This window comes from Meriones unguiculatus, chromosome 12 (assembly GCF_030254825.1).
Source record: "Meriones unguiculatus strain TT.TT164.6M chromosome 12, Bangor_MerUng_6.1, whole genome shotgun sequence".
NCBI lineage: Eukaryota > Metazoa > Chordata > Mammalia > Rodentia > Muridae > Meriones > Meriones unguiculatus.
In genome coordinates, this window is record NC_083360.1 from 36666628 (window position 1) to 36680052 (window position 13425).

Consider the following 13425-nt stretch of genomic DNA (forward strand, 5'->3'; position numbering starts at 1 on the left):
TTAACAATGGCTGGGAAAACCACAGGGAGAGATTTTGAAGGGAGGTGATCAACAGCAGAGAGCCCTGGGCTCTCCGCACCAGCCTGAGCTCTGTGCTGGTCTATATCATCCACTTCCTGCCTCGCTTCCAGGAAATACAGGCCAGCACCTAAAGCCCATGGAGGCTAAACAATCCCATTCAAGTGAACTGTATCCCTCACCCACCCCTCCCTGACACAGATGTCACCGCAGCAACTAGTCTGACAAGATAAGGAATTTTTAAAAATGGAAATAATATTCTGAAAGGTAATTCCTCGACGTCATGGAAACTTCTGTGTCACTGTTTTGTTCCATTTTGCTCTTGTGTCTGTTTAAATTAGGATTCAAATAAAGCCTTGCAATGTGGATTTAATATGTCCCTTTGATTCACTTACAAAATATGCCCTTCCTCTTGTTTTTCTAAGACCAGGGTTGAGGCTAGAGAAATGGTTCCACAGTCAAAATCAATGGCTTCTCTTCTAGAAAATCTGGGTTTGGGTCACAGCACCCACAAGGTAGCTCATAAGCATCTGTAACGCTAGTTGCAGGGGATCCAGTGCCCTCTTCTGGCCTCTACAGGCAAAGGCACGCACGTGGTACACTCATCCACAAGCAAGCAAAATGCGCATGAAGACAGAAATAATAAATCTTTAAAGACTGGGGTTATTTTCACCCAGCAGAATTCCCCGCCTCCAGATGCAGCTGACCCTCTGGCACTATCTCCCAGATCACTCAGCCCCTCACTTCCTGTCAGCTGCCCATGGATCGGAGCTGGATCTGATTCCAGTTCCATTTCTGGTAAAAGGTGGTGTGTTCTTCCTCCGAGGGGCAGCACATGACCCACGACCCACTTCCTCTTTGTGATACTGTGCCAGCCACTCGGCATCAGGACCAAGACCAAGAATCCCTCTAGCAATAGAACTTTCCTTTCATCCTTTCTTTGGAAACTCCAAGTCACAATCCTACAATAGAGGTAGGGTCCTGGGCTTAGTCCCAAACATAGAAGGAAAAAACCTTAAATGATTGGTTAAGCTTCTTTATCTATAAACCATTAAAAATTATTTTCCTTGAGTTACTCAAATTTAACTAAAGTGTTTCTGTTACTTAAGTAATAATACTTAAGTAATAATATTAATAATAATAATAATAATATATAGATCAAAAGTATGTGCCAATCAAAAGTAACAAAGCTAAAGGCTGTGTCAACCTGGATTCAAGACCATCTGGTGCCTCTAAAGCCCTGATCCTGCAACCTTCCGCCTGCTCTCCAGGATCAGTTCATTGTAGAAACAGTGTCCACAAAAAGCCCCAAATATCTGAAGCCCTGGGAAAGATGCAGGTGGGGAGAGACGTGATCACCATGCTGGGAAACAAAGCCCTCCATGTGTGCACATTTTGCTTAAACGAAAAACATCCATGGAATTAAACACTCGGCTACACACAAACCTTATTCTTTCTTTATAATTGAGCCGGCGAAAATGACAGTTTCCAGTAAACACAAAACAGCTTTCTTTTCTATAGAAGTCTTGGCTAATCGTAGGGGAAGTTTCCAGTGCACTAGGGGAACACAGTTATGACACCAGTCACTATCTGCAAGCTCCAGACTTCCAAACCAGAAACTGCTACAGGCACCTGCTTCTCCAAATAGACTCTGCAATCACAGGAGACCACAGACAAGGTAGTCCACCCTACACATGAAGGGAGCAGGGTTGGAAAAGGCCACCAGAGCCACATGTCATTGAGGGAGGAGCTTGAGGTCAGGTCCTGGCTCTGAGACTGGCCACTGATACAAATTCAGGGGACAGTACAAGGTATCTTGCTGGACCCTTTGAAGGTGAAAGGCCTTCAAGACCACTGAAATACTATGCCAAGAGATCTCCCACCTGACTGGGGGTTCATGATGTCACCAACCCACACAGGAACAGCTTTCCAATTCAGGGAATAAGAAGGGTGTCCAACAGAACTTAATGGTAAAGCCTGAAGACACCATACCCTTCAGTCATAGGATACAGAACAATAAAGTAGGTTCTGACCAGGATATTCCTTCCTGTTGGCTAGTTTTCACACTGGAAGGTGCTATGTAGGCTTCTTGGGGGTCAGGGGAGAGGGAGAGCAGTCATGAATAGTCTTACCAAGCTATGAACCCTATAATAATGACCTTGGTGAGGCAAGATCTGCTTATGGGTACAACATTAACAAGAATGTTGCTTTTGCTTTCTAATTAGAATTAAGGCCTGACCACAGGCTGAAAGACATTCCTGATACTAAGGAGTAAATCTGTAAATCTGACCAAGGGCCCATGGCTGGGAGCTCACAGGCTCCAGAAGAAAACTTAAGTATTATTCTATTAAAACAGACATAATTAATCAAACTGCCTCTAAATTCAGATCTCTCTACTCATCAATCAGCACAGCTCACAGACCTCGAGGAGGGGGTCTCTGTGCAGTGGACAGCAGTTAGCACAGAAACTCACAATGGATCAAAATGCAACTCACAATGGATCAAAATGCAGAGAATGAGTGTTCACGGGGTTCTCGGCCACATGGTGGGGCATTTATGACACTCAAGGCTCAGAAACCATTGCAGAAGGGGCAGAGAGTGGAGGAGGGGTAAGTGATTTATAAAAGCCAAGAAGCTGGGGAGGTCTCGAACAAGAAACTGTTCTTTGGACCTATGAGGATCCTTCCATTCATGAACTCACAGCAGCTATGGTTGCAGGCACAAGAACAAGCCAGCAAACATTCCAACATGGAGTAGAAAGGGGTTCATCTCTAACTGAGCAGCTCCAGACTCTGATGGCTTCTGCGTGAGGGAGAGCCAGAGTATGGCCCCTGGTAGGCTGCTCATGCTTCAATGGATGAACCCACACATAGGAATGTGTGTGTGTACATACATTCATATATATGAGTAGCACAAATTGCACTTCGTGGGTTATTTAAAAAATAACAACATCGGGGCTGGAGAGATGCCTCGGAGGTTACAGGCACTGGCTGTTCTTTGAAAGGTCCTGAGTTTGTGTCCTGGCAACCACCCACAACCATCTACAGTGAGATCTGGTGCACTCTTCCAGTGCAGGTAAAATAATACTAAATATATAAATATACAAATAAAAATAATAACATGAGTTTGAAGTGTTTAGGGAGGTGTGGGTAGGTCTGGGAGGAGTGAGGGGGAAGAGGAAAATGAAAATGATCAAAAAACATTAGATAAAACTATCAAATAATTAGTAAAGATGTGTTTTAAAGGTTTAGCAAGGAAAAACAAAACAAAGCAAATAAGCATTTGATGACACTCAGTTGTTATGGTTCCTTATTTCAATGATTACACATGACCACTGTCAATGGCCCCCACATTAACATGCATGGCCATGGCAAAAAAAGAAAGAAAGAAAGAAAGAAATCCCACTTGGCCAACTTATCTGGCTCAACACAAGGCAGATTAGATTTGGCAGTATTCCCATCACTCAAATCCCCGCTTCCTGTGAGTCCCCCAGAAAGAGGCTGGCCACAGAACCCTAGGGACTCAACATTTAAGAGGAAGCAGCTTTGGAACTGGCCCCCGAGGGAACCAGAGGAGAGGAGGGGTGGGGGCTAGAGACAAGGGCTGTCACCCTGCCAGCCTCCCTTTCATACTTTATAGTGAGAGTACCAAGGTCCAGGGAGACCTACCAGCCTCATATCTACAGACACAGTGAGAAGACAGGGTGGTAAGAGCCCAGCAATCACCTCAAGTATAACCAGGTTTTAATGCCCAGTGTGGGCATTTAATCATTAGCTAAGGCTCTGAGCTCCCTTTGTGAGTAAGCTGACACCACCAAAGGTCAACATGTTCCGGCCTTGCTTCATAATCCCTCCACCTGCAGCGGTGGGACAATAGCCCAAAGCATGAACCAACCTGGCTTTCAAATACCAGTGACAAAGACAGCCAGCCTGCACTTGGGAGGCTGGCATCGTTGGGTGCGTTTGCTGGGGGATTTTCCATTTCCCAGTAGGACCTGTGCTGAGACATGTAGCCCCCAGCTACAGAGGACAGCACAAGGCTGCCAGGAACCTCCTCTCCGGGACTGCCTTTCCCAGAAACCCAGAAGACTAAAACCCTCGCAGTTGGACACAGTCAAAAGATGAATGTTATTTTAGGTGTGGGAGGAAAGGGTGAAATCAAAGAAAGGGAAAGATCAAAGTCTGGCTTGCGGTTGGGTGGGAGGAGCCTCAGGCTTCCCAAAGATCTGTGCCTCCAGGGTCCCCACATCTTGGATGTTTTAGAGGAGAACTGAAACAAGACACTGGTGGGCAAGAGTCGGGAGCTCAAGTCAGGCAGCCCAGGGAACCATCCGCAAACATCCACAGCTGGCCTACCAGGATCCTGCTTGCTCTATCACTGCTGGCTAGATAAGAAACTCCTGGTAGGATGGCTCTGCAGTCCTTCCCGGGAGATGTACCGAAAAAAGGGTTATCATAGTCCTGCCCAATGACCCCAATAGAACATAGCCAAAGGCTGCTTCTCAGTTTCCATGGATGACCTATCAGTTCTCTACCTGGCCTGTGCCTCACACAGAGCTTCTTTGAGTCCTTGCCCACTACATGCTATTCCTAAGAAGTCTATTTCACTGCTCTGCAGCCAGAGTGCCGCCCTCTCCATCATTCCATAGTTGTCTGGGGAGCAATTAAGCAACATGACAATGTCGCCCACAGTATTGGCTTCCTGAGGCTACTGGGACAAGAATCCCACACTGCACACCTTAAAACCACAGGCATTCTGCTTTTGGATCACTTGCCCTAGCTGGGCTGCCTTAACGGGTCTCAGTGGAAGAGGATGCTCAGACCTGATGTGACTTGATGTGCCGAGAGGGTTGGCAGTGGACACTTCCCTTTTCTGAGGAAAAGGGGAGGAGAAAGGGTAGAGGGTGGGAAGGTGGAACAGGAGGAGAGAAGGGAGGCTTCGATGGAGATGTAAAGCGACTAAATAAATTAATAAAGAAAAAAACAGAAGCATTTTTTCCCCACACATGGGGCTGGAAATGAGAGACCAAGGAGTCAACAGGGCCATCCCCTCTAAGATCTCGACTGGTCCTGCCTCCTGCACCTTAACTTGGTAACTGCAGCCCTGTGATCCTGGGTCTTGTAGACACATTGCCTCTATCTCTGCCTCCTCATCACTTGGCTTTTCCCCTGCACATCTCCACGTGTGAATGCAGACCCATTCTCACCCTGCATGTCCACATTCCCTGAGTTACAGGTCTGTGGTAGGTGTGACTATTAAGCAAAGATCATTTTGAGTTGTCCCTATCCAGTCTAACTTCTCAGAAAGAGCCACGGTATCGAGGGTGAGGGTGAGGGAGAGAAATACTCCTCCTTCTGACTATCAAACTATTGAGACAATGAGACTAGATGACAGAATTAGGATTTCCCTAGGAATCTCATGCTAGAAGAAAGTCTGAAGCCTGCTGTGAGGCAGAGCGGAAGATGGTCTCATAAAGACATTTCACACTGTTCTGACTACTGATCGGACTCTCTTGTAGAAGAAATTGGAGCCCAGACAATGATGGGTCAGTGATGGACAGGACCACACTGTGACCAAGACTGCCTAGCTATGCAAACCTCTTGTACTCTGGTTAACCTAAGCTTTCAGCCAGTCCAAGAAGATAGACTTGGTAGTCACTGAACCTCTTGATCTGTTCCTCTCCCCAGTATGACTATATTGGGAAATAAATCTCTCAGCTTTTCACTATCACTTGTTTCTTTAACTGGCTTACTGAGGACCAGTGGCTGAAACTAAGTTGCTAGGGTTACCAGGGACCAGGCTCTGACTCAAACAACTCCAGTAACACCAGTATAGTGTCTTCTGGAGCCCAGAAAAGGGATATCAGCTATTTGTTCTTTCCATCATACAAATTTCCTTACTTGAAAAGTGGGGTGTGAATTGTGAGGGCAACTGTATTCATCTTCAAGTCAGTCACAGGTACAGGGAGGTAAAAACACCTCAAAGCAAAACTAAGAAGATGAGCATCTGAGGAGTGAGGCTTTAAACCCTCAGCCATTCACACTGTAATAATGATGACACCCAGCCTTCCCTGAAACCCACAGGATGGTGTGGAGGCTATGAAAGGAGCCAGGAAATAGGTTGTAAATGTGTCTCCACCAGCCAGGCTGCTCTGTGCTACCCTCAAGGCGCTGCCTGCTACCAGAGTGTGAACAATTCTGGGGACACAGAGTCCCCCGTAACTCCTAGTTCTGCGCCTCCTTGAACCCACACTGAAATACAGCCACCTGTGATCTATATAGCACTTTCTGGGGGGAGACAGAATGAGTGATATGATGCCCACACCTTTAGGGAGGTAGGGAGGGCTGGAAGACCAGACAGGACCAGCTGATAAGAAACAGGCCTGAGGCTCTTCTCATAGCAAAAACAAGTGCTCACCAAGGTACAGCTGAGCTCAGACCTTTCTGCTTTCTCGTCATGTGTCCACACGTAAGTCACACTTCCCTGCTTCCCTAGCATACACATATGCCCCCCCCCACTGTTCATGCACACACATACCACAGCAGAGACACATGCAGATGTGTACCCTGAATCACAACAATCCAGAACATCAATTCCCTCTTAAAAACCTGCTTCAGAAACTTCCATCCCCAGCTTCTCTATACCCTGACTCCTGGTGTCACTTTTCAGATACGACCTGTTTGCCCTGCATCAATTAAAACAAAGTATAGCCTTTACAAGTTCAAAACTATGCTATGTAACCTCTCTTACACCCAAATACAGCCTCCGAGTTTCAGCGAAAAGCTGTCAAGCTACTGCCTACAACACGGTTAAGTCTGTGTATGAAGATCTTTTCCTGCAAACAGGAAGCCAGCAACAAGACTTACATCCACCTGTCTTGACAGCGCTGCCCCGTTCCAGGCTTCTAGTCCTCAGTCTCCAAAGAAGATCCACTGGACGAGAAACATTGCGTGACCTCCATACCCTTTCCCTCAGGAAGTAGAGGATTTCCCTGAAGCTCATCAGACTGGTTCTCCCCGTCAGACAGCAGAACAATAAGATAACAACACAAAGCAAACAGCAAAACCACCAAACTAAAAGACTTCATTGTCCTCTCCAACTCAAGGAACAGCAAATCAGGCTCTGCCCATTCAGCCTGTGCATTCTGTATGACATGAGCAGCCCTGAGAATTTTTTCTGTGTTCATATGCTTGGGTTTTTGTTGCTGCTGTTGTTGTTTGACAGGGTCTTACTATGCGTCACTCATGGACTAGCCTGGAACTCTCTGTGTAGACCAGACTGACCTCAAAATCTTCCTGCCTCTGCTTCCCAAGTGCTAGAAAACTAAAGATGTATATCACCATGCCCAGCTAGCGTTGAGACTATAACAAGTCACTGCACTCAGCCTTTACAGGGACCCCACAGGAAAGTGGTGGCACACCATTTTACAGGAAAGTGAGGCCTTTATGCCAAGGAACTCAGATCAACATCATAGGATACTCTGTGTCACTGCCTGAACAGGACCAGATTTACCCACCTTTAATCTGACAGTTGAAAGTATTATTACATTCTTTGTATACATGTGAGCACATACATGTACACATACACACAAGTCTATAGAACACCTGAGTTACAGACCCTGCCTCTAAAGAACTTGTCACCTCTCTCATCATGGAGGCCCCCACTGCCTAGAACAGACATAAGCAGACCATAAAAGCACCAGTGCCCCTCTACAATTCTAAAATCTCATCACCCTATTCATTGGGTAGGTCCTAATGAAGCTACATGAGGCAAACCTTTGACCACCACATGACAGCTATGGGTCAGGACATGTCCTGCCACCTGGATCAACGTCCTCTGTAATTTTCTACATTACATATGGGTTCTCCTTTTTTCCCTTTTTACAAAGTGCACGCCTCCCACCAGGCCTTGTGGCACAGGCCTGTGGGCCTCACTGCTCCATAGGCTAAGGCAGGAAGATCACAAGTTCAAGGCCTGTCTAGACAACTTAGTAAAACACTGTCTCACAAATAAAACTGGGCAAAGGGCTATATCTTCACGGCCCTTTTATAGCTCCCTGATAGCACACACACAATTATGGTTTCCTTTCCACACAAGCTTCCAGGAACTCACAGCCTGCACACCTGCCTCATGAGTAATGCCATCACTTAAAAAGAGAAGATCACCTTTCCAGCTCCGATTCTCAGTCACACCAATTAACTTTCAGTTTATGTACTGCTCTAACCTTGCATCCCACTTTTGTAAGCCAGAAGGACAAACAGGTTCTGCTGTCCACAAAGACACAAAAGACAAAGCACGCATCACAGGTTAACTCCTGGCAGCCATGCTGAAGGTCCCTCATCCCCATCATGAAGGCACCTTTGTTCTCACAAGTAAATAAACTTAAAGGCAACAGTGTCCCCAGACTCAGTCTCTGATCAAAGGCTGTCACTCAGGCCATTCCGTAACACTTATTATGCCCTTCTTACTGTCCAGCACAATGAAATACGCCACAGAGTTTCAAACTGTCATTCCCCAAGCCTGTACCACTTCAGGAATTCAAACAGACCTGGCAGCTCACAGGGTTCAATTATGCTAGATGAAGGGAACTCTGAAGGTCCACACCTACCAAACAGAGACAAGGCAGCACCACAGGAGAAAGGTGGAGAAAAGTCTAACAGCCCAGGAAAGAGCAGGAGAGAAGGTGATACAGATAGCAGGACAGAGGCACTGGCAAGGCACAAGGGCAGCCTCAGAAGCAACTGCCAGCTACAGCTGCGAAGGGCATACCCAGAAGGCATGCAGGCCACCTGCTCCCCAAACTGTAGGCATGCTAAGCCTCAGAACATGAATCACCCAGGATCCCCTCATGTCACACACAGAGGGAGCCAGGAGTATCCCAGAGGGACACCACTTGTGTCAGCTCAGGGGACACTGAGACTAGGGATGGTTTAAGAGGGCTCAGGAGACACAGGACAGTGGAACCTCTGCTTGTCAAGTTCATTTGGGAGCATGGAGCCTTTGGAGAGTGTCTGCAGCCACTGGTTCCAAGATCTTCATCCCACAGACATGTTCTGCAAACTCATGAGACACTCACCAGCCCTAAAGAAGAAACACAGCAGCCCTAAATAACCACTAATTTCCTTTCTACTTTTACTAAGTGGGCAGTTTTGCACAAGACAGCTCCTTGTTTTACAAATGTGTTACACCAAACACTAGAAGCAGCATTGTAACCATCCTGGCAGGAGGGAAGATATTCTAAAGAGCCCAGAGGGCCCCTCCTCTAGCCTATCAGAATTTTGAAACAATGGTCCCCAAAGACTTGGAATTTTCCCCCCAGGAAACTCATGCTGGGAGAAGGCTGAAAGCTAAAGCCTGGTGCCAGCCAGGGGACAACTGTCTCCCAGGAAGAGTTCACACAGTTCTGGCAACTAGTCAGACCACCTTGTAGGAGAGAAGAGGCCAAAGATGATGGGTGGGACCAACCTTGACCAGGACTGCTCACCTACATAAACCTCTGTTTAAACTTAAACCTATCAGTATCCATGAAGATGTAGGGGCAAAAGGATGGTACCAGACCTCTGTGAGCACCCTGAGTAAGTTTTCTTTCTCTAGTAAGTTTTCTTTCTCTGTTTTTTTTTTTAATTTATTTTTTATCAATTACAGTTTATTCACTTTGTATCCCAGCTGTAGCCCCCTCCCTTATTCCCTCTCAGTCCCATCCTTCCTCCCTCATCTCTTCCCATGCCCCTTCTCCAGTCCACTGATAGAAGAGGTCCTCCACCCCTTCCATCTGACCCTAGCCTATCAGGTCTCATCAGGACTGGCTGCATTGTCTTGCTCTGTTGTCTGGTAAGGTTGCTCCCCCCTCAGGGGGAGGTGATCAAACAGCCAGCCACTGTGTTCATGTCAGAGGCAGGCCCTGTTCCCCTAACTAGGGAACCCACTTGGATACTGAGTTGTCATAGGCTACATCTGTGCAACGGTTCTAGGTTATCTCCATGCATGGTCCTTGTTTGGAGTATCAGTCTCAGAAAAGACCCCTTTGCACAGATTTTTTGATTCTGTTGCTCTCTTTGTGGAGCTCCTGTCCCCTCCAGGTCTTTCTATCTCCCCTTTCTTTCATAAGATTCCCTGCACTCTGCCCAAAGTTTGGCTATGAGTCTCAGCATCTGCTTTATACCCTGCTGGGTAGAGTCTTTCAGAGGCCCTCTGTGGTACGTTCCTGTCCTGTTTCCTATTTTCTCCCTCTTCTGATGCTTATCCTGTTTGCCCTTCTGAGTGAGGATTGAACATCTTACCCAGGGTCCTCCTTCTTGCTTAGCTTCTTTAGGTGTACAAATTTTAGTGTGTTTATCCTATGTTATATGTTTAATATCTCTTTAACTGAAATATTGAGGATGGGTAGCCAAGCCTAGCTTGTTAGAGCTGCTAAGACCCAGGCCCTGACTCAGCCTCCAAAAACAGACACAGTGAGGATGCCTAGCCTCAGAACATGCACAGCTGTGGGCAAAAAAGCCCTGTGCAGGTAACCTTGGGGACCTCACAGACTTTGCTGAGCCTCAGAGGTGACCTCACAGGCAAAGAATCAGGCATAGAGGAAGTACTCAATGAATGACAGCCAGGCAAGGTAACCTGGCCAGTTACATGGTCTAGTGCTCTCACACTGACATCTGAAAGCACCTTTGAGACAATTCCACATCCAAGGTCAATGTCAGAGGATTCTCAGCCCATGCAGGACCAGGAGTGCAAGGGATACTGGATGCTTTCTGTATTGAGAAATGATGTTGCCCGCACAAACCCTCCTACGCAAGCGTCTGGCAGACTGCACCACACAACTCAGTGCCAGCAGCTTTAACAGCAACAGTGTATTCCTCCCCAGACATACCTTCCCTGCCTTAGGAAGAAAGCTACACACAGGACAAAAACCTATAGGAGCCCTATTTCAGAGCCCACACACTGCCACAGAGGGAGGGCAGGTGCACAGCCATGGACCTGACAAGAGCACCCACACGGGTCCTTGCACCAGCTCCCAGTCACAGACATAATCTTCACAGTTCAGCAGACTCAGCCTCCCCAAGGATTCGCTGAAACAAATCAGAACCATCTCTTGGATGTGGAGCACTGTCTGACAAAGCAGTATGAACAGGTCTGAGTGCTTAGTAAAGAGTTGGTGTGTTCGTGATTATATTGAAGAAAAGCACACACACACACACACAGAGAGAGAGAGAGAGAAAGAGAGAGAGAGAGAAAGAGACAAAGACAGAGGCAGACAAGAGAAAGACATGCCATATAACAGTTTAGCCCAAAAACTAACCACAGGACAGTAGTCTCTATAACAGAGCTTGCAGCTTCCTACCTCCTGGAAATGTTGCAGCTGCCCAAACACAGTGATTCACGGAGTTTCCCTGTGCTTATGGTGAGATTAGGGTCAGCTGTAACCTTTATATGTGCACAGCCCATCACATGAAAATGAGCACACTCAAGCTGGAAAGATGACCTAGCTGGTAAGAGCACCATCTGCTCTTCCAGAGGTTCTGAGTTCAATTCCCAGCAACCACATGGCAGCTCACAAATTATCTATATTGGAATCTGACGCCTTCTTCTGGCATGCAGGCATACACGCAGAGAGAACACTCATCTTTTTTTTAAAAACTGCACACATTCATTTGTTAACAGTCCACACGAATTGATAAAAACAGGTAACAGCTGTGAGATGGTGGATATATTCCCTATGCTGTAACTTTTGTCCAGGCATGTTCCTACTTACTTATTGCTTTGTTAAGATTTTTTCAGTGTAATTTTCTATTATGTATATGAGTGTTTGGGTGTGTCGGGTGTATGCAGTGCATGAGGAAGCCAGAAGAGGGTGTTGAATCCCTCGGAATTGGAGTTATCCGTGGTCGTGAGCCACCATGTGGGTGCTGGGAACCAAACTCAGGTCCTCTGCAAAAGCTGCAGGTGCTCTTAACCACGGAGCAGTCTCTCCAAACCTCTTATTTATTTATTTTTAATGTTAACTATAAAAGAGCCTTGGTCAGGTTTTCAGGAGTGAGAGTTCCATGTGTTACTGCCTCCGAAGACTTTCTAAGGAGACAACATGTGAAAGAAAGCAGAAGATGCTGGCAATGATGTCCTGACCCCAGGATAGCCTCAGCTCATGTGTATGTTTGAGTGTTAGTTAACAGAAGAAACTTAAAATGTTTTTTTAAATTAAGCACAGGGGTTGGAAAGATTGCTCAGTGGTTAAGGGCACGGCCTGCTCTTCCAGAAGTGCTGAGTTCAGTTCCCAGAAACCACATGGTGGCTCACAGCCATCTATAATGAGATATGGTGCCCTCTTGTGTCATGCAGGTGTACATGCAGATAGAGAACTCATACATAAAATAAATAAAAATTAAGCATCGGCTGTGCCATCATAGTCAGCTATACCACCTTGATTTGTGTAAATACTATCTAGCAGTGTAATTCTCAGCAAGTGCTTCCATCATTAAGAAATACATGTTTTATATATATGTGTATATATATGTATATACATATATATACATATGTTAAGTATGTATAACATATATATATATGTTAAGTACACATAGAAATGACATAACAGACACAAATCAGTATACACAAGTTACAAAAATACATACATGATCAGTAATCATACAGTGTACACAAACAGAAAAGTATAAACAACAAATACATACAACATTTACAAATATACATACTCATATAAATGCAACGATACAGGTGATCCGCACATCCCTCCAAACATACTAGTTACAGGCAGCATAAAACATCTGTGTGCCCATCCACTTATAACAAACACATGCACAGTACACATGTAGATGTGCCTCAAGACCCTGACTATGTATGCAGTTCACAAAGGAGGCAGCCCTGAATCCGTTACAGGCAGTCTGGGTGTGCGTCTGTGGTACTCTGCCCTTGGTGCTCTAGCACGGTCTCTACAGTTGGTAGAAATCCCTCCGACACCTCAGATTCATACACAGCTTACACTCCCAGAGGAAGAAGACCTTTGAGAGTACAATCACAGCAATCACCTTGTGAAAGAGGCATCAGTGATGCGCAAACTCAACACCCTTTTCTTTTCTTTGCCTTCCAGCTAGGTCACAGAACACCACCGGCCTCGCTGGAAACAGAAGGAAACTGAGGCTCAGTGGTTTGGCCAGGATCTGAGTTTAGATTCTTCAGGAGAACAAGGCTAATGTGCTACCTTTCAGCTCAGCCCTCTATGAACTTTCTACCACCCTACCAGACAGAGCCAACCTTGTGTCTAGATACCTCTAAGCTCCATCCACAAAGACATGAAGGCACAAAAACAAGTGGAAACCCCAAATGAGCTACATATGGGGAAAGCAAGGTGGCTGCATGACCCCACCCAGTGTGGAAAAGTCAAGCAACACACATTTGGGC

General features: G+C 46.2%; 1 protein-coding gene across 5 annotated transcripts in view; it reads right to left on the reverse strand.

The window, feature by feature from the left end:
• Window positions 1-13425, reverse strand: part of Tns3 (tensin 3) — a 230275-nt gene that overhangs the window by 133044 nt on the left and 83806 nt on the right. The gene's annotated exons all lie outside the window — the stretch shown is intronic.